Source organism: Talpa occidentalis, unplaced genomic scaffold, assembly GCF_014898055.3.
Source record: "Talpa occidentalis isolate TD23 unplaced genomic scaffold, MPIMG_talOcc4v2.1 talOcc4.5, whole genome shotgun sequence".
Classification (NCBI taxonomy): Eukaryota; Metazoa; Chordata; class Mammalia; order Eulipotyphla; family Talpidae; genus Talpa; species Talpa occidentalis.
This window is the reverse complement of record NW_023604861.1, coordinates 24,886,165-24,907,691: the sequence shown is the minus strand read 5'-3', so window position 1 is coordinate 24,907,691 and position 21,527 is coordinate 24,886,165. Positions and strand designations below refer to the sequence as shown.

The 21,527-nt window shown below is 36.0% G+C and overlaps 1 pseudogene; it reads left to right on the top strand.

Moving 5' to 3' along the window:
* Positions 1-12,846: 12,846 nt before the first annotated feature.
* On the top strand, positions 12,847-13,544 carry LOC119259740 (mediator of RNA polymerase II transcription subunit 6-like; annotated as a pseudogene).
* Positions 13,545-21,527: the final 7,983 nt, after the last annotated feature.

Here is a 21,527-nt window from a genome sequence, read left to right as displayed (position 1 = left end):
AACCCATTTGGGGTGCTTTGTGTAAGGAGTCCCAGGAAGTGAGTACAGTAGGGGGAAATTGTTTTAGATGTATACTCCTAATATGTGAGACTCTTCGTGAAACCAGTAAGACATATACTATACTGGCTTTGATATGGCTTGATACTTTTGTCTCTGATTTTACCAACTTCTTAATACCTTCTCCCTAATGGGGAGAAATAGAATGCATTCTTCAATTGCCTTGAGTTTTTTTTTTTCCAAAGCAAAAACATAGGGGCCTCCCTGGTGGTGCAAATGGTTAAGACACAGCACTATGAAGCTATCTGCAGCCACTGTAGCACCAGTTCAATTCCTGAACAGGGAGATGACCCACATGGCACCACAGACCTCTCCTGACTTGCCAGCTGCTCCCCTAGGCAGTGTATTTCAATAAATCCAGCTGTTCTGCTCCCCACTCTGTCCCTGGTGAATCCTCTCACCCCCCCCCCACACCTCTGTCCTACACCCCAGTCCTTGTATGCATAAATAAATAAATCTAAAAAAAAAAAAAAAGCAGAAACTTATGAGAGAGTTGCTGCTTAGACAATACATGGTGTTTTTGCTTTGGTGTTTAAACATTTTTAATTAGGAGCACAGAGCCTAGTAAAGAGAAGGCATTCATTGCTTCCCTAAGTCTCTTAATATTAACTGAGGATACTTTAACTCTGTCTCATCTGTATCTTTTCTTTGTTTCTGGAGGAGCATTTTATTTTCACAGACTTGAAATCCTTGTGTCCTTTTATGGCAAAATTACATGAGGAAATATTGAGGCGGGTTCCAACAGTGATGGTCTTATATGTGGCCATAGGCTTACTTCCATTTTTTTCTTGTCTCACCTGGATCTGGATGAGTAGAATGAAGAAGGTGAGAAGTGAACTTTTATGGAAGAGTCAAGGATTTCAGGATATCCTTGGAGTTTCCTGGTTAACCTCTTTTAGCATTTTGCAACCTGCCTCACACTCCTTTTTATTTTTTTTAATTTCCTGCCTCACTGCCTCTTTGGCAGGCTCCTCTGCCTCACACTTCTTACACAACTTAAAATTTTTTCCTAAACATTTTAAATCATAAAAAGCACAATAGAACTTGGCAGTTTTAAGTGAGCTATGATTTCTTCACATCTTTTTTCCTTTAGAGAATATGAAATCAAATTTTAGTAAATCCCATTTTGATTTCCCTGAAAATTGATAATTTTTAAAATGGAAAGAGTGATTGTTCTTTTTAATTGATATCCCCCATATTTTTGGCTTAGAATTTTAAAAAAGTAAACATTTGAGTTTTTTTAAATTAGAATACCCAAAAAATCAGAGCAAACTATTTTTATTGGGATATCATTTCATGTTCTAAAGTCTGTGCCATAGAAATGTATTTGTCACTTTGAGGATGTTGAGATATTTGTTATTGTAGACAAGGTTTTAATTGACAAGTATAAATACTACTTGTTAAAACTTCTAATTCTTACAAAATTCAAGTTAATATTTAACACATGAAACAAAGTAAGAAGTAAAGAAAGCTTTAACTCTAAAGTTTCACCATTAAAACATGCTTTAAAGCTTTCTGAACTTAATCTGAACCTTTATTTTCAGCTAGGTGCCATTCAGGAATCTGAAAGGGGAGTGACAGAAACATTGTTTGAAACTGCCTCTAAAACAACTTAAACCCCTGGAATGCATATTCCAGGGCATCTTTAGCAAGCAGTAAACCCCAGAGAGAATTAGAATAGAGAATAATTTCTGGGAGCCCCATTTCTGTCTTTCTCCTCTTCTTACCCCATAGGAGTAATGTGGGGTGCACATGTACCTTGGGGGCTGGATGAGTCATGAGGCCAGGCACCAAGATAAGGAATACACCAGAAGGAAAACCTGAACTTTTTGCCACACTGGCTTATCCCTTCTTCCCTTTTCCTCTCTTGATTACTAACTCTACCATCAAAGGAAGGAGCTTGGAAATAACTTTCATGATACTTCCCCCTCCCTTGTTCCCCATTCATATTCTTATTCGCATCAAATCTAGAGTTACCTCCTTTCCATGTCATGTTGCCCTTTCATTCGTAGGCTTTGGAATCCTTGTGCACAAGAACAATTACAGTAGGCTCCTATTTGGCTTTCCAGTGCAGCCTTCTCTCCAACCTAAATTTCATGCTGACATTAGAGAAATTACAAATAGGAAAAAATTACTTGTCTGCTTAAAAACTTAAAAAGTTTTCCATGCTTTTGGGGTAAATCTTGATCCCTAGAGCTGATCCCTGCCTTCCTACCCTAAGACACATTCTGTCTTGATTTTTTTTCAAGTATTTCTCTCCCTTCTTCCCGGTGTGCCCACTCTACCCTGTGTCTATTTCTTTTGTAGACTGTACAACTCAATATAAAATATTTTTTTACTTGCTTCTCTACCTTGTTTTCCTCTCTGCCCCCCAGTGAAGAATAAGTCCCCTGAAAACAGGGACTGTTGTATTTGTTTTTATATTGCCAGCACTTTGTTGGCCCATAGAGATGCTGAATATTTTTGATATGAGAGTATGAGTGAATGAATGAACCTGATGCAATTTTAACTTTGAGCTGGCGTGGGAAACTCTGGGTTATGTTTAAATGTGTATTTTTTTGGTGTGTGTATTTCAGTGTTTATTTTTATAAAAGCTTTGGTCCCATCCTAACTACTATCCCTCATGGTTGTTTTCTAGTTGCTTGACTTAAAGCTTTTGTCTCTAGTAGTATTTGACTTTTCATGGAGCAAATATTATCTGTGACCATACACTATCAGCTCTCTTGTATCATATTTCCCTTCCTTTGTGTGGACAACCAAGGGTTTACTGTGGCTGCAGTGCAATTGGCAGCTGTCAGAATCAAAACTCATTAATAAAATAACGATAATGCTTCAAAGAACATTACATTACTCCTTCAAAGTCCTTTGTGAACATTATCTTATTAATCATCACAATAGCTCAGGGGAAGATAAACATTGTTAGTTATCTTACCTAGATCATATTTTGAAGGAGCTTTTTTCCCCCTTGTTATTGTTTGATTATGCTATGAAATCTGGATAGCAATTTTCATATTGGCTATTTGGATATAATTTGATATGCTGATGTAAAATTTCCCTGGATCAGTAAGGTGGTTTTATTTTTATTTTAGATGTCTCACCCGGACTCTTGTCGAATTCTTTCCAGAGAACTGAGCAAAGAATAACAAGCAAAAAGAATCAGATATTTCTTCTCAAGAGCTGAAATTTTCTGGATAGTTTGAGGTTCATTAAGCCATTAGTTCATGATTTAGAAAGAAAAAGATGAATTATTTGTGTACATGCTAGGTGTTAATGTAATTGTTGAATGACGGAATGATGTACTAATTTGTAATGTAGCAGTTTAAATGAAGGGCTTATGTAGAAAATTTGTATACTAGTCAGGGATTCGACTAGCAAATTGTATCAAGTAGCTAAAAGAGACTTATTTTTAGGAGATGAATCTTACCTAGAAAATTGGTTTAAAATCTTTTTCTGAGTAGTTCTGTCCTCACCTCATCTCTAGCATCCTATGTTTTTCTCATATCACTTTTCACACATTTTATAGTTATTTATTTACAACTTTACTTTTCCTTCTGTAGCAGGGACCATATTTCTTGTGTTCCTAACATATAATAGGGGCTCAGTAAATGACTGTGGAATTGAAAAAAATTAACTAGAGAAACCTTATGAAAAACATTGAAAGGAATATATGTTAAATTTCAAAATTATGGGAAGGGGATATCAAGTACTTGGGCATTCTATTCAATTTGGGTGTCAGGTATACTCAGTGTATTTTGCGTGAAGAATTTAAAATCATCCAACAAATGGCACAATGACTGGAAGATTTTCTTCTTTTAAGAGATGAACATTCTCACAGGTAATATAGGCACTTCCTATTTTCTAAGATGGAGTCTTATTTAGTGGGAGTGTCCAGGATGGAGCGGCCAGTGGTGCAGCTATGACTCTGTTATCTGTGGTGCTGGGAAAGTGTTCTGAGATGAGACTTCCTGAGGTTTACCTCAAATTCCTTTCCAGTCTAGGCAGACATTTCTGACCTCATAGATTACTGTCAAATCCATGTCCACTCCATAAGCACAGACTTAAAAGACCAAGCTGGAGGCAGGCAGTTGTGGTAATCAAACATAGGCCTTTCCTCAGCACAATAGTATTGTAGCAGTGGGGTGTGAGCTGAGTGGAAGGGCCTCACATTTCTCTTATCTTGTGTTTCCCTTCCTGGTTAACACACACACACACACTTTCCACTGACACCCTTTCTTGCACTCTATATACTGTGCCTCCAGGCAGTGCCAGTGCCCAGGTCAAAGATGGAAGGTTTCTGAACACCCCTTCCCAACCACCACCCCCACACCCCTTCAGTTTGAACAGACTCTTGAAACCATTCTCCAATCCCCAGGGAATTGTATCTCATTGTTGAGAAATGCCTGAATAGAACACACAGGCTTCTATAAGCCTCATTTTAAGATCGGAGATAAGACACCTTTATATTTCTAAAATCTTGTTCATTCTTGTCTTTTCTCTTTCAAGTAAGAAAGTTGGTGCTGACAACCCATAGAGTAAGCATAACAAAGAGGATTAAATGTGATTTTTGATTCCAATATTAGAAAAGTGGATCTTCTACAACTTTATGCTGCAGAGGGAAGAAACATAGCCATTGGCTTTCTAGAAAAATTATCATTCTCTAACCATAAAATCCCAAATCAGTCTAGTCTCTTCAGCTTTAGTTCTTATGCTTTGCACTCAGTAGTGCTCATATCAGCATCTGTTTCTTTCTTTTAACAAAATAACATTGTTTTGAGAAAATGTCTGTGCCTCAATTGTCCATGTTTTGCACAGCAATTTTAGATTGGATATTCATAGCAATTAGGGCTGTGATTACTCTCTTGAGCAGTCTGCTACACATGAATATATCCCCAATGCTGAAACTTCTGTCAGGGAGTGTTTTGTAGCTTTGGGGAGCTACAGAACTCTGCATGACTCTATTTTCAGCAGACTTTTAAAAAAAGCCATGGATCCCTATATTCAAGGAAAACTTTAGAGGTAGGTCATGCTTTGGTGGAAGCTCCGAAGAAGATGATAAACAGGCAGGGCTACCAGTTTTCAGTCACATTCGTTCCCATGGCAATTTGGCTAGTGTTTCTGCTAGCTAGTCTGGTAATCTGTAAGTCAGAATTTTCTACAAGTCTTGAAGCTATTCCCTGGAAACCAGGCAATGACAGTCATTACACGAAGCTCTGGCTCGTTAGCTCAAGCTTTGTGATTAGGTGGTGGAAGAGAATTTTCAAACTGTTTACTTCCCTTTTAAAAATTATAAATACTCCCCAAGCTAGAGGAATAATTGGCTCCACAAGCTTGGAATTTAGAGTTGGACAGTGTGGAGTTGATATATCCATAATCTTTTTCTGAAAAGGAAAAGTTGTGTCCAGATGATGATTCTATTTCATGTTTTTGAGTTAAACCATTTATTTATCAGATCAATCCATAGCCTTTTAAGATGCCAGATTAGCTGCAAAGTCCAAGCAAAGGTAAGTTGATGGGTTCATTATTTTTCCACTTACCAACCAAAAGACTAAATTGAAAGTTTAGTGAACTTGTATCTCCTGTGTCCCCAATTCTGCCCTCAACCTTACCTGAAAGGTTAATTATAATTCTAGCTCTGATATGAAGAAGACAATCACTTAACCTCATAGGGTTCACTTTTCTCTTCTGTAAAATAAGCAGAGATTGGACTGAGATGATCAATATGACCTCTCTAGTTGCTAACTATTAATGATTACTGGGCCCTCATGGCCAAACAGCCATTTCAGGAGTGCCCCACAGAAACCTGAACCACTGTTCATTCTCTTAGATTCCCACAATTCTGACCCTGGAGTTATACACTATAGTGGCTCAATGTGGGGTGGTTTGAAAGTATGACCAAGTTTCATCTAAGACTTAAAAATCCTTCCTTTCCAGATGCTTTGAAGTGTTGCCACTGAAGCCTCAAGTTCAAATATTATTCTTTCTGGTATGAGTCGTGGACAAATAACACATTAAATCATTAACAAATTATATGAATTGTTTTTATTTCCTCCATGGCAGGAAGACCCTAGAGAAGTATGAGAATGTGGGGTAGATGATGCAGAAGAGGAAAAATTTCCTTCTATCGTTTTATGTTCTGTGGTCAGTCCCATGAATTAAGCTGACAAAAGACAGATTAACAGGACAAAAACTTACAAATTTTAGTTAATATTTTAATATGCACACAGGAGTGTGCAAAAGGAAAATGAAGAACCAAAGAAGTTTGTTTAACCCCAAAGTTTATGTATCTTTTAAAACAAAGAATGATAAATTGAGGGATAGGACAGTACCAAGGGGATTGGATTTAGGAAGTAAATTATGGGATAGTGACTTAAGAAATAGGTGGGGAAAATAATGGAAGATCAGGGTTTTTTTAAATGGGTTTATTCGTGCAAGCCTTTTTTGGCATTAACTTCTATTCTCTGGTGATAAGACTGTCTGTCTTTTCCTGGTACAGGGAGAGCACCTTTCTCATGGGAAACCTTATCACCTGCTTTAGGTAGAAAGGGAGAGGTCAGAGAGCCCTTCCTCTTCTGTTTCTCAGGGGCTTTCAGTTTAAAATAATCAATATGCTTAAGTGGCATGTTTTGGGGGTGACATGTTCTGAACCTGTTCATTCAAAAAGTATTGATGGTGAGGAAATGGAGATTGAAGGAAGGTTTTTTTTTTTTTAATAACTGGATTTAAATATAGATTCATTTAAAATTTTTGTGTCTTAGTTGCTTTAAGTTTGTAGTAGCTTCTTTTGGAGGACTGTTGTGGAGACTGTGTCACCTATTGTGTCTAGTACCTGGTGTGCAGTAAGCACTCACAAAGCAGAACTGCTATCTAAGCATAGTTTTACCCACAACTAGGTTTGCAATTAGAAGTTTGAATCATCTATTTGAAAATAAAACTCAAATAGAAGTTCTGGTGTCAAGGCACAGACAGACACACCTTCCCACTTGAGGAGCAACTTTTTATTTCATAATCTGTGCCTGTGGCACAGTTAGACTGAGATGCCAAGAAGTACTTGTTCTCTGATCTTCCTCACGCATCTTCCAATACCTCTGAGATTTTTGGCACATGTTTCAAAATGTGAAAATGGGGGTGGTACTCTCTAAACAGTAAAATCACATTAAAAGCTCATTTTATATTCTTCCATTTGAATATGAACTACAGTGTGGAGACATTTTTTGTTTTTGTTAGACGGTGGATTTTCTCTCTTTTTATCTGTCTTCCATTAGGGAAGTATTTTATGATTGCTTGCATGGTTTATTTTGTGGAAATAAGAGTCTATTGTTCTTTCAGGGAAAGAAAAAAAAAAACCTTACTGCAATAACCATTTAGAATGGGGAAAAGGAAGGAAAGTATTTTGGAGAAAAATAATTCCTTTCCCATCTTTCTCTTAAGTTGTATATCTTGGAACTGGTTTTCCATTATAGATACCTTCTCCTGTGTTTATGAAAAAAATAATCTCTAAGAGGACAAAACCCATAGGATTTGTCCATTTTTCTAACTAATTTTCAGGCATGATGCAAAAATGCCATTAAGAAACTCTGTTCTTTGTCCAGCCCAATTTAAAAATATTTCTTTAGAGCTTACAAAAGATTTCAAAAACAAGTTAAAGGACTTCTCTTAAAAAAGGACTTCTCTGAGTCCCCTTGGGGATGTGGAAATCAGATTTTTAAAACGCTCTTCTGAACTGTCTCTGAAATATAATCTTGAATAGCATTAGACTATCTTCCTAGCAAAGGGCAGTTTTGATCTAGCTTTCAAGCAGAGTGATCATGGTGTAAGGTAGTCAGACGGTGCCCCCAATTTGGAGACTTTATTCACTTTTTTAAAGTTTTTTCTTCTAAGGAGGATTTGTATTAAAACATTTCCAGGTCAAAGCTTTATAGTCTCTTCAGAAAACTCTAGAATCTACTACCAGAATAAATGCTACAAGGATAAGAACCAAACACAGGACTGCACATGATGCTGAAATGTATTTCATAATAACTAATTCACTGGACTCATTACATTAACTCTTTACCAAGTAGAAAAATGGGTTGCCTATTCAGATCTCTTATCTCCTTTCACCATATAGATTGTAAAGATAGATCTTTTTTCTGGAGGTTATTTCCTTTTATTCATTTAGAAATATTTTTATTTCTGGTTAGTGTTTTCCTTTGACAAGTTTTGTGAAACTGAGCAACTCTATATTTGATATTCTTTGGAATTCCCTGTGGTACTTTGTTTAGTTCTGGTTCTAGCTGCTCCATAAATACTGCTCTTGTCCATTTATTGGTTGGCTATCTTTGAGCTCAATCTGTAATACAGCAGAAAATTACAGAGAGGTCTGAGGCTTTTTCTTTATGCTCAGTTCAGCTAATAGGAAAGAATTTCTAAAGAAAATATCCGCTTATTGCTCTGCCCCCACTACACACCCTTCCCTTCTCATTAGGTCTGAACTATAAAAAGCAAGTCAAGACAGCAGAGCTTAGTTTAGCTTAATGTTTTGAAGGATAGGAAGATTGAACAGGTTCTCAAATCTTTTTTTGTTGGGTCTGACGATTGTAGTTTCATCACCCCCTCATTAAACTGTAAGGCAGATAAACTTAGCTTTTGAGTGATTTGCAGAAATACCTCCCTCCCCTAGATAGTCAAGAACTGGCTGTATTTCATATTGCTATGTTTTGCTGAATTCTTTTTTATTTTATTATTTTTAATTTTTCAAAATTTTTTTATTGTGACATTGCTTGACAACATTATGTATTATTTAGAGATATAATATCACACTCTAGAGGAATTTGCTACAATACTACATCCACCACCAAGGTATTGAAAGTCCACCACCTTAGTTCATTGCCTTTTCTTCTTCTTCCTTTCCTCTCTGGAAGCATCAGTCAGATTTTTAGAGTTTGTTATTTTATTTGGTTTTATCGGCTCCTTTGTTTTATTTCTCTATAGTATACCTGTAAGTGAAATATTCTTGTGTTTGTCTTTTTCCTTCTGACTTCCCTCATTTAGTATAACCCCTAGTTCCATCCCCATTGTTGCAAAAAAGTCGAGTTTATCTTTTTTATAGTTGAGTAGTATTCTATTGTGTATGTATGGCATGATTTTCTAGTTCATCCATCTGTCTTTGGGCACTTAGGTTGTTTGTTAAGTTCTTCCCAAGGAAGATTGTAATCAGATTTATCGAGGGTCATTTGTGTTGGGTCTACTGATTTATCAAGGGTCATTTGTTAGAAGCATTAGTGTTCCTCTGACCCAACCTTACCATTTTGCACAAGAGAAAGTCTCAGAGGACAAGTGGTTTATAAGGCCAAATAGCCAGTAGAAAAATGGGTGATCAGGACTAGAGTCTTTGTCTAGATAGTTCCCCTTCTACCTATTTCATCACATCTCTTTGCTAACTAAAGAGATTGTCCCAGATCCAGAGATTCCCAGATTCAGATTCTTTGATTTACTTCACTCATTTATAAAATGGGGATGTCTTGATAATGAGATTATTTCTAGTTCCCACTTTTCACTTGTATGGGACTTACATTGATTTAGACCAAAGGAGGGGTGTTTTCAGCTACTTCACAAAAATATGTCATATTAAGGGAAATTTCTGAAGTGAGAAAGTAAAGGACAATCATGAAGAAAGGTCAAAGAGTAAATCTCTGCCCTTGCTTTTTTCCTGTCTCATCACACTAATAAATTTAAATTTGGATAACAATGAATACTTGATTTTAAGGAGATCTATGAAAATAGTTCTGATGGAACCAAAAAACAAAGACTTGCTATTGTTCCCATCACCACAGTTTGAAAGGTGTGGCAGAGGAAAGCGAACAGAGAATCTCAGATGAAACACAATATTGATATTTGGCACACAGAGATGATTTTCCACCCAAAGATACAAAATCCCTTTACCCACACTAATTACACCTCCCCACAGGACTAGTCCTTAGCACAGCCAGGTTGTCAGCAGAGGTTGACTTTGGCACTTCTGGCCCTTCTTGCTGTACCCCTTATTCTTTTTGATGTTGTTCTTACGGTTCCTTAAAGGTGGTGTAACCACCACCAACTTGCAATGATACGCTTGCCACTGATGGTTAAGAAAGCAATTTCCTAGTAGGTAAACTGATCTATTGAATCCAAATGTAGTGAGTGGTGCCCGGAATCTGCGTTTTTAAAATTAAATTATTTTTCATTGAGGTAACGTTGGTTATGACACTGTTTATGATTTAGGGGCATAGGTTGACACTTCTGCAGGAATGTTACCACAACATACCCACCACCAGAGCATCAATTATCCTCTGCCACAGTTCCAGGGTCCCTCTGTCCTTTCCTCCCCAATCCTTTTTCTTCCCCTCTAGTAGCCTCAGTTTTGCAGTCAGATTTCTAGGAGTAGTTTGGTTTAATTTTGTCTGTTTCTTTGCTTTGTTTCTCTATAGTCCACATATGAGTGAAATCATCCAGTGTTTGTCTTTCTCCTTCTGACTTATTTCACTTAGCATAATCCCCCTGGTTCCATCCATATTGTTGCAAATGGCAAGATTTCATCTTTTTTTTTTTTATAGCTGAGTAGTGGATTCTGCAATCTGAACAGCACTCCCTCCCTTACCCCCATGTTCTTTTACATACCAAGTTTTGAAAGCTGCTGAATTAGTAATCACTCCAGCCTCCAGAGATTTATGTTCTGTATCATCTGACAAATCCACTCTTCTGAAGTATAGGTGACAGATGTGATTTAATATGAGTTTACCAATGACACTGAAAAAACTTCTCTTTGTTTTAAGACAGGGGAAAATGGCCTCTTTGTAAAACAGTGGGCATTTGGAGTTGAATGAGGGACATTATTTTAAAAACATTAATTAAACTTTTTTTAATTTAATTTTTATTTTGCACAGAGACTAAGAAGACTAGATCAACTGAACAGACTTGGTATTTAAAATCAGAGAATCTTGGGTTTAAATTCTGACATGATCAGTTATTAACTTAGTGATCTCACCAATTGTTGTTCTTACTTTCACTTTCCTTTTTTATAGAAAGATTATAATACACACATATACATTTAAAAATATATAATACACACAAATACAGATAACATAACATATAGAGACATATAATATAAATTGGAGGTATTATTCTAAGAGTAAATGAGCTGTGACTGGAATACAGTGGTGGGTAGGGGTATCCAAATACTACCTCAATTAAAAATAAATTAATTAATTAAAATGAAAGAGTAAATGAGCTGTGTTTAGAGAATTGCCCCAAACCAAGTGGACGCCCCAAACATAGTCATTGCATCTGTACCATGGGACTGATATTGACTATGGTGGGCATAATATGGTAAATAATACAGCTATGTTCCATCTAACAAAAGCTACAGTCAAATCAAAGAGAAAGAGAAAGTCATTTCGAGGAGGTAATTATTAAAACAATATTCATTCATTTGACAAATATTTGTTGAGTTTCTCCAACATGTAGCTACTGCTTCCAGTTAGTTGTTGATACCCAGGGTTTAATATGACAAATAAGCTTCCTCATGGAGCCTCCCTATCAGATACTATCAGTATCAATACTGAGAAGTACTACAAAAATAGTAAGACAGGGTTATGCTAGAGGGTGTAATAATTTTCTAGGGCTTCTGTATAAAATGCCACAAGTTGGGAGATTTAAAAACCACAAAAATTTATTCTCTCATCTTCAGAGACCAGAAATCTAAAGTCAAGGTGTGCTGGCAGGCTTGGTTTTTTCTGGACTCTTGGTCTGATGAAAATGTATTCATATATATCTTTTAGCTTCTGATGGTCCTGGGCATTCTTTGATAGTCCATGGTAGAGAAGAACTGTGCATGCTCCAGGGAAGAAAAGAACATCAGTGTGGGAGAAGCAATCAGAGCAAGGGATAAACTCAGAGATGTAGCAGGGAGGGCAGATCGGACAGGGTTTCGTAGTCAATCATTTTATGTTTTTTGTTTGTTTATTTGTTTTTTAGTATTGTTGCAATATGAAGGTAGGAGGGACTTTATTGGGGAGGCATAGTAGGCAGTTGGGTAGGCAATTCTGAGCTCAGGAGAAAGTCTAGACCAGGTATGTGTTTTCTAGTTGTCTGTATGGTGTTTTAAGCTATATGTTTTTTTAAGCCATGGAACAGGGAAAGAATGGCAATAGAGAAGACATAGTAATAATTCCAAAATTTAGAGTCCAGGAGGAAGAATGAGCAAAAGACAGTGGGAAAGAGTAGGCAGATGGATGAGAGGAAAACCAGAATCCTATGGTGTCATGGAAGCCAATATAAGGCAATATTTGTTTAACTGTGTTGAATGCTGGAGAGAAGTTGAGTGAAATGACAGCAGAGGATGAAATTGATAAAATGAGTGTAAGTGGTGTCTTGAGATAAATGACTTCAGTGGACTGATCGAGCTGAGAATCCAACTGAAGGGAATTGAAAAGTAAACGAAACATGGGAAGTGGCAGACACTAAGTTTAGGTAACTCTTTTAAGATTTCTGTTATGAACAGATAATTTACTATTCAAGCCAGGACACTTTTGAGAGTGAAGGAGGGAAGGGCATGCTAAGAATAAATCCCATTATGTAATAAAAAATAAGATTCTTGATGCATAATTTATATACCATAAAATTTATCCTTTAAGATGTACAGTTTGATAATTAAAATGATATAAATTTGAAGTAATATTTGTTAAGTAATTGGTTTGAGCAAATCTGGTGGATTTATAGATGTTTTTCCAAAAGTTGTTTCAAAAAGAAAATCCTGGCGAATGTTTTGGAATTATGGCATCAGTGGATATGTGAGATAATCTGCTGAGAATCTCTTGGATTGATAGTTTCCTATTTCCTTGTTTTGAACAGTAGAAATGTCCTGGATTACTTTTCAGAAAGAAGTAATCTTCCTTTTATAACAGGACATGTAATGAAGTTGTCAAAATACGGAGGCTAACAGAGCATATAATCAGATGGCAGACATGGAATACTTCCTTTTACATGCTCAAGAACCCATTCTTTTATTGTTTGGAAGTCACAGCGGCAGTCCTCTATCCAAGTTATCCCACTAGTTGATTCTTCCATAATTGCTGGAGAGATCTGTCAGGCACCAGTCTTAGTGTCAGTTATAAACTTCAGAGTGCTCACTGCAGTGCACAGCATTCAATCAGATTTTGCTGAAGCTGGGTCATACTGCCAATATCAACCTTCCAAATGGTATTGGTGGCACTTCAGAGATTAAGAAGAGCAAGGTAAATTCAACCCAAAAGCCAAGAATAACCAATGTGTGGATGCTTTATTCGTAGGCCTTATACAAAAATTTGCAGCCAAATTTGTGCAGCAAATTGTCTGACGAAAAATCTATGCCAGAGGATCAGATGAAGAAAGAGATTGAGCCTTTACCAGAAACTGTAAAATCTGAAGAGATTGCAAAGAATGTCCAATGGTTAGTGAGCACTAAATGTCCCCCTAAAAAATGACTTCAGTGAGTATTGGATGAGAGGGAAGCTTGCAAGACTCCTCTTGTCCTTTATTATAACTCATTACTATGACTGTTCTTGAATTTTAAAATTTTTTTGTTACAAGCCTCTCATTTGTATAAAATGTGCTTATTCGTTAAGAAAGGATGAAAGGATCCTCATGCTTTCCATCTGAATATTTGCTCTCTATCTTTTGTAACCTTTTCTCTTCTGGACTCCAGTAATTTCCTCAATCCACATTTGTACTCTCTGTACATTTAAAAATAAAATAAAGTTATTTGTATAAATAACTTAAAAAAAAGAAAATCTCTCTAAACTATTATTTAAGGTAGTAAAGAAAATAATTTAATTCTCACTATATTGATTTTCTGAGCAGTAAAAAAAAAAACTAAGCAAAATAATTATTTACTAAGCAAATATTTATTTAATATTTGAAAGGGTCCTTCATTGTCTCTCTTTCTATTACTTTTCTAAAAAATGTGCTTTTCCTAGCAATTCCACATCTGTGATCTGCACAAAGGACACAAAAACATTAATTCAAAAGGAAACCTGCACTGCTATGTTCATTGCAGCACTACTTACAATAGCTGAGATAAGGAAATTACCTAAAAAATATCAAATGATATCACTTATAGGAGGAATATAAGGAAACTGAACAAAGGGTAAAAATATTATCTGAATTATCCCTGAATTATCTAACTAATTCAGAGCCTCCTGAAAGTATACCTATCATTAATTTCCCACACAAAGAGTTTCTTGAGACTTCAGCTGCCATGGAGACAGATTGCGCATTCCCATGATCATCAAAATGCCCAACAGAGCTTCCATACTGTCTCATTGAAATCCTAGCTTCTCCTCCTCCTTCTGTTAAGTTGGTATCAATAAACCTTCCTTTTTGCTAGGCAACTCCCTCATGCATGTGTAAATAAACCTTATCTTTCCTCCTGTTAATTAATTTAAAAATCTTTGCAATTAATTTAAAGATGATCAATCAAGTCAATAGAGAATTAGTTTTTCCTTTCAACATTAGCATATTTGTTCTAGAAATTCACAGTAACAGTAGGTTCTTAATAATACAGTACAGTAATTCCAAGGTATGCTTAACACAATGTTCATCAATGGTTACAGACAAAGACACATCCCAGGAACTTAATGATTAACACTGTCTATATTTCAATACTGATCACTCTACTTGTTAAACTTTGTGACCTTGAACAAGAAAATTAATCTTTTATTGCCTTGGTTATCTTGCTCTAGAAATGGGAATAAAAAATAGCATCTATGAGTATTACTAGACTAGGAATGGGTTTATAGTAAGAGTTTGATTGGCTCTTATACCAAGGTGGCAGGGTTCCTGGCCACATTCCATGTCATCTCTAGATACCAGGTATCTACTGGTTTCCTTACTTTATTTCTTGATCCAAGGGAACATTTCTGAGTTAATGTTAGTATTGTGACATAGAATGTTCTTTTCTTTAAGATGCCAAATCTTCTCTACAGTGTTTTTTATTTTGAAGAGTAGGTTATGGTTTCTGAATAATGGGCTTTGTTATGGAGACTTGTAAGGTTTTGAATATTCAAAACCAACCTTAATAGTATAGTTTGAAAAGTCTGTGAACAATGCAAATGTGAAGCCATGAATTCTGTAAATAATTAAAATAAAGAAAGAAATTACACCCAGTAAATGGCACTTGCACACCATTCAGGTTTCCAGAATGAGTTAGAAAAGCAGAAGCCAAAAAAAAAAAAAAAGATCTGTTATGAATAATACCGAATTTTGTTAATCTTGTTTATCTGAAACCAGAATCAATACTCCTAGTTTAAATAGCAATAATGACTCTCATTTATTGACCACCTACCAAATGTAGAATCCCTGCTAATCTTTGTATAGATATTATCTCATATGCCCTTTAATAAAATCCAGTAAGATTGATATATTATTTCTAATAAACAAATGAGGAAATTGAGCATTTTCAGGTTTAAATAATATGTCTAAATTCACATGCGTAGTAAGGGAGGAGGTTGTTTTGGAAGTCCCCTAGAAGAGTCTAATTCTCAACCCAGCCTTCTTATGTAGCAGTTGAGTAGCTCCTGTGTGTCCTCTCTTCATTTAGACAGCTTCTGTCATTGACTTGCAGATGGACTACCCTTGAAGTCATATTTTACACAATAAAAACCTTAAAAATGTCAAAAGTGTGTGTGTATTATAGAAAATAAATACACAAAGAGCTTTATAAAAGTTCCTTTATTTTGGTGAATGCAAAGGGCATTATTTTCTCTGCCTTGTTTTTGTTCTAGTACTACCATTTCTTTTATTTTAATGCCTCTTTTTACTATTCATGTTTGTCTTTGTCTTCATCTTTGTCTTCTTTATTCTTCTTTAGCCACTCCACAAAAGACTGGAGGACTATGTAGAGAGAATATTGCCCTAATAGCAGAGGGCAAATGGAAATGGAATATAACTTGTGAAACCAGAGATCCTTTTCAGTTTGCCCTAGTTTCCCATGCTTTACTTTATTAGCACTCATATTTACAATGCATCTCTCTTCTAAAGACCTCAGAGACTCTTTGAGACTCATATTATTATCTTAGGGTCGTGACTCAAATATACGCAAATTTAAATTTAAAGGGAGAATGATTAATTTAGCGGAGGCCTTGCTTGGTGCTAACTTGTTTCTTTTTCCTGTGGTGAGCATGGATTTTCTGAATCAGCTCCCCTCTGAAGGACCCATCTTTGCTGAATCAGAGGGTGCTGTCTGCTCACCTGTCCTTTGGGCTGAGTGACTTCATGAAGTCTGTCATGCATGCTTTTTCTTCTTACAACATATCAGGTAACAAGCAGCAGCAAAGGTTAATTCTCAGGGTATGCCAGCAGAAAGAATCACTCAGAGGAAATGGTTTGTGATAAAGAATCATCTGCAGCTAAAGGCTTTTTATTCCTTCTTGAAGCTTGTTTTATGTTTAAATATTGCTTATATGGAAAAAAGCCAGTTATATTTTGAGTGTGTATGCATTATTTTTTAAGTTGAGGTGATTCTAATATGATCAGCAGAAATCCTGAATGACTAATTTGGGTTCTGCTTTTTACGAAAACATCTGTGTGATTTCTTTTCCTGATAAGTACATTTGATTGTAGATATTCCAGAAAATTCTGCCTTTTACATTTTAATACCCTTGTTAGATTTTTTTAAAAGTGTTTATTGTGTTTAAAACTCCATACTAGACACTGAGGCTAGTAAGGCTAGAAAGAAAAGAAAAAAGAGACTTCCAGATGACTGCCATCAAGGCTCACTCCTTAATAAAGCTTATTATCTGGAGGAACAGGTATTACATTACATATAGACATTGCAAGAGTGGTAAGTGGAAAGAGGTTGGTCTGTTATGTGGTTGGTCTCAACATAAGTTTCTAAACTTAAGTTTCTGGAACCTTAAGGTTAGAATTGTGGCTGCTTGTACATCTCATCCTGGTAGCATCCTTTTAGATATTTTCATTGAAAACATCATACCTCATTAATCAGCTTATGCATGGTCGATTTTATTCAACTTAAACCAATAGAAAATATGAAGAAGAAGGAGAAGAAATCTCCAAGCAACTTAAAACTATTTTATTTTCTAGGAATAGTGCTAATGTAGTATTCTTCTATTCTGAACTTTCTCTTCCTAACTCCTCTATTCCAAGTCATGCCCCAGTCATAAAGCTACTATGTACCTCATTAAAATAATCATTCATCAGAGGAAAAAATAATGAAAGCATTGTGTTAAAGTATTTTCACTATAAAAGGGTAGGGAAGAGGCAAGGATTTTTCTAGGGGAATTTAAATACATTTTCTTAAAGTGTTAGAATCAGGAGGAAGCTTAGAGATTGAGTGGAACATTCCTTTAAAAGAAAATTTACTCTTTCCAATCCCTGATATTTGCTCTGTTATTTCCAAAAGCTTCAAGTGCTTCAAATGACTTTTGGGTGACTCCTTTTGGTGTCCCACTGCCATCAAAGATTAGTTAGGTTTTCTCAGTTATGTGACAGAAAACTATTCATTCAGAGCAACTTAGACAAAAATAGGAATCTATTGCTTTATGTAAGTGGGTAAACATAGCTGAAGCCAGGAATTTATAGACTGTCTCTTGTCTCTTTTTCTGTGTGGATTCAATATCAGACATCCTTTTGGATCATGGCCAGTAGTGATAAGCTTATATAATATTTTTGATTAGGGATTGCAATGAAAAACCCGTGACTCTCTTTAAATATATTTTGGGGAAAAAATCCTGGAAAACTCTGAATTGGCCAGCTGAGGTCACCTGTCCATTCCTGAATCAGAGGGATGGTTACTCAGCCAAACCATGAAGTGGAGAAGCTGGTCAGTCCTACTCGAACAGCATGGACTAAGATGGGACCTGGTAGCTTTGCATGAATCGTTGTATCTAAATGCATGTGTGTCTACTACTTAACTCTAATTTGACATATCCAGAACAGAGTTCTTCATTTCTCCTTCTTGAATTAGCTCTTTCATCTTTATTCTCTTCTCTGAGAATGGTTGTGTCATCTTCTACCAAATTGACCAAACCAAGAACACTTGGGAACAGCCCAGATTCTCTTTTCCTTAACCTCCGTAATCGATTACCAAGTCTGCTCAGTGAACTTTCATATTTTTCAAGTCTCTCTACTTCTCTCCAGTGTGATTATGCAATCTTTGTTTAGGCTCCTCATCATCTCTGGATTTCTGTAAGCCTCCTCACTGGTCTCCCTGCTCTCAGTCTAAAGGGGTGCTCTGCAATCGCAACACATTCCTCACCAGCACACTGAGTGACCTCTTCACATTAAAATGCTGATCATTTCACAGCCCAGCTTAAATTACTTCAATAACTTTTCATACCCTCGGGATAAAGAGCAAAATTTTGCATGATTGAAAAAGTCCTTCATGATTGACTATACCAGTGCTGCAGAATAAAAATTTATCTTAAAAAAACTATCAATTTTGCTTAGTGGTAATTTAAAACTCAATTTTATTATAATAAATTTCACATGAAACAGGATGCAAACTTGAATAATTTTAAAAAATATTTATTTATACATAGAAGAACTGGGGTATAGGCCAGAGGTGCACAGGGTAAGAGGATTCACTAGAGACAAAGGTGGGGGAATGGAACAGGCAGATCTACTGAAATACACTGCAAGGAGAGTGGCAGGTGAGGCAGGAGAGGTCGGCTGTGCCATGTGGGTAGCTCCCTGGCCTGGCATTGAACTCAGGCCATTATGGGGGTAGTGCTGAGACTTAAACCCTAGGCTACCAGGGAGGCCCCAAATTTGAATAATTTTATGATGAAATAATTAAGAGTAGATATGTAACACTTACTGAGATCTGACTGCCCTCCCTCTCTTTCTGAGACCATGAATGGATTACCGTTCTTGGCCTCTAAGGTTGAATGCCTCATCTTGCTACTGATTTGTGAATAGACCATTTAATTGCTGATGTAAGGCCTTCCAGAATGTCCCTTCTTCAGCTTGGTCTTGAGGTGAGAATGATGTTAAGCAGACACCCCTGGCAGCTTGTGATGAATCTGAAGTGGGGGTGAGAGCAAACTTTCTGTTTTAAGCAAATGTTGGGCATGTTTGCTACTGCAACACAGCCTATCCTATCATACCAGAGGCAATTCCTCTTATTCTGCTGTTAGGAATTCAGATGCAGTTTGAGAAGTACAGACTTATGGCATTTAACTTAGTGCCATAGATATACTAGATGCTCAATTAGCATTGCTAGACGATAATTCATTCTATATTGAATGATTTAAATGTGTTCTTTTCTGAATACATAAGGATATATTTTGACATTTCTATATGATTATACAGCATTAACTGCTAAAATAATTAAAATATTTATTTCTATTTCCTTTATAGATGGCAAGTAGTACTTTTTGAAAAAAAAAAAAAAAGAATCTTAATTCCAAACATATTCTAGTATTATTTAAAAGTCAAATACCATGGCCTTTTCCCAAGTTAATTTTATAAACACCTGAGGAATCTTTAGTACATTTAAATATGTTTCCTTCCCCATGACAGAAATGTGATGTTCCCAACTCTGTGAGAAACATCCAGAAATGGCTAGCAGTAGATGTGCTTATTACACATATATTACAATGTCTGTGTTTGGAGTTAATCTTTTCCAGAATAAGTTTAAGAGAGGTCTAAGTAAATGCTTGTAAATTTGAGTCAGTGTTGGAGAGCAGTAAAAAACAAGTAAAGAGCGAGCAGATTTCAACAAGACAGTCTTTTATTGCTTATAAAACTACTCTGTGCCCTTCCCACCCTAAAAATCATTGCAACAGGCAACTGTGGCACTCATAAAGAACTAAAAACACTTATATGCATGACAGCAAACTATGATGAACAGTGCTGAGACAGGCTGTGAGTTTTCCCAGGATTGTTCAACTTTCTTTCCACCTGAGTGAAGATTCTCTCCTTGTTTAGGTTTGCACTGGGTTTGGTCCCTGAAAGTAGACTACTCTTTACCAGTTTTGCTTACTGATTATTGCATCATTGATTTGTGGAACACAAATGCAAGTTTCTTGAAGGCAAATCCTTTCACATCTTTATTTCTGGCAAAATTGTAAACAAACCCACATCTCTAACAATTTATGAAAAGAATTTTAGGATAAAGTATAAACTCTGCAAAGATTAACATCTTAGTGTATGTATTTTGTATGTATTTTTCAGTGTATATATTTTGCAATTTTTTAATTAGTCATGTTTTTATAAAGAATGGTATGGGGGAAAGATAAGTTTATATGGAGAAATATCTTGCTTATGCCTCAAATTCAACATTTATGTAGAATTTTGATCATAGGTATATTTGCTTTTGAGTGCTAGTATGTGGTTCATTTTATGATTAGAAATTTGAATTAGGAGAAAATGTCCATTTTTATTCAATAGATTCACCTCTAGTTTCTCCAAGAAATTTTCTTTGTTTTATTTTATCTATATATTGATAAATTTTATATGCATGCTCTCTTTTCTTCTCTCTTTCCTTCCATATATATTGACATCTAATCCAAGTAATAGAATTGTAAATAATTTAAACCTAATTGCATTAATAGTAAATTATGTATATACTACTAAGACTTTCATACTGGTATTTTTTAAAATTTTCTCAAATGTTTAAATTGTGCGTTTTTTGTGGCATAGTCTGTTTTACAGTGTTATTTCTTTCATCAAAATGACATTATATAGCCCCTTAAAGGCAAAAGCTACATGTTTTTCAACTCTTCAATTTCATATGCTTTAATAAAGAAATTTTAGTTCTTTTAAAGATAAATTTTGGGGCCTCCCTGGTGGCGCAGGTGGTTGAGTGCAGCACTGTGAGGCTGTCTGCAGCATCTGCAGTGCCCGTTCGATCCCTGCTGGCCTCGGAGCAACCCACATGGTGAGCAGACCTCTCTTGTCTTGCCCACTGCTCCCCTCGGCAGTGTATTTCAGTCAGTCTGACTGTTCTGTTCCCCACTCTGTCTCTGGTGAATCCTCTCACCCTCCTGTGCATCTGGCCTGTTCCTCGGTTCTTGTATAAATAAATCTTTAAAAAAAAGATACATTTTGTCATTAGATTAGAATATTTCACATTTTACTCATGAGGCTCACTAGGTGACATAATTCACCAATTAAAAAAGTAAACTATATGTTTATTGTATCTCAGTAAAGCTGGGTAATAAAACTTTATTTTCACAAACTCCATAAGGTCCATATTTTCATTGACATTTTGTCATCATTATCAAGAACCCAAGGTTGCTGGTCATAGTTTCTAGAATTTAATCAAGTTGAGTAGGCAGATGTGGTTCACCTGGGTGCAGACAATAAGCTCTTGAAATTTTTGATAGAACTTCAGAGCAACTTAAAACTAACTAAATAACAGTTTTCTATCAATATGAACACACACTAGCATTTCTGAATAATGTCAATGATGAATGATTCTTCTCCTTTTGAGGGTACTGCTGCAAAACCTTCCT